We start from the raw sequence: 562 nt of genomic DNA, 5'->3' as shown, positions 1-562 counted from the left end.
TGGTGAGCTTCAGGTGGCCTAGGATGTTCTGGGGACATGGAGAGCTTCAGGTGGCCCAGGATGTCCTGGGGGAACATGGAGAACATGGAGAGCTCCAAGTGGCCCAGGATGTCCTGGGGGGACATGGAGAACATGGAGAGCTCCAAGTGGGCCAGGATGTCCTGGGGGGACATGTGGACAGTGAGGGGACACTGGGGACATGGAGAGCTTCAGGTGGTCCAGGATGTCCTGGGGGAACATGGAGAACATGGAGAGCTCCAGGTGGCTCAGGATGTCCTGGGCGGACATTGGGGACAGGGAGGGACCATGGAGAACATGGAGAGCTCCAGGTGGCTCAGGATGTCCTGGGCGGACATTGGGGACATGGAGAGCTCCAGGTGGTCACGGATGTCCTGGGGGGACATTGCAGACATGGAGAACATGGAGAGCTCCAGGTGGTCCAGGATGTCCTGGGGGGACACTGGGGACATGGAAAACATGGAGAGAGCTCCAGGCAGCCCAGGATGTTCTGGGGACATGGAGAACATGGAGAGCTCCAGGTGGGCCAGGAGCTCCTGGGGGG

At 60.5% G+C, this 562-nt stretch overlaps 1 protein-coding gene and 1 long non-coding RNA gene across 2 annotated transcripts in view; one reads left to right on the top strand and one right to left on the bottom strand.

Annotated features, from left to right (window-relative positions):
* Positions 1 to 111, top strand: part of LOC108444925 — a 905-nt gene extending 794 nt beyond the window's left edge. The window contains exon 3 of the long non-coding RNA XR_001859647.1: positions 51 to 111. This is a non-coding gene — a long non-coding RNA (uncharacterized LOC108444925). The remainder of the gene's footprint in view (positions 1 to 50) is intronic.
* The window catches only part of LOC103611412 (RNA polymerase II subunit A), a gene marked incomplete at its 5' end in the record, with an annotated part of 39592 nt that overhangs the window by 10944 nt on the left and 28086 nt on the right, over positions 1 to 562 (bottom strand). The window lies entirely within an intron of this gene.

The sequence above is a fragment of the Corvus brachyrhynchos genome, unplaced genomic scaffold (assembly GCF_000691975.1).
Source record: "Corvus brachyrhynchos isolate BGI_N302 unplaced genomic scaffold, ASM69197v1 scaffold1290, whole genome shotgun sequence".
Classification (NCBI taxonomy): domain Eukaryota; kingdom Metazoa; phylum Chordata; class Aves; order Passeriformes; family Corvidae; genus Corvus; species Corvus brachyrhynchos.
The sequence above is the reverse complement of the archived record's forward strand: the minus strand, read 5'-3'. Positions and strand labels throughout refer to the sequence as shown.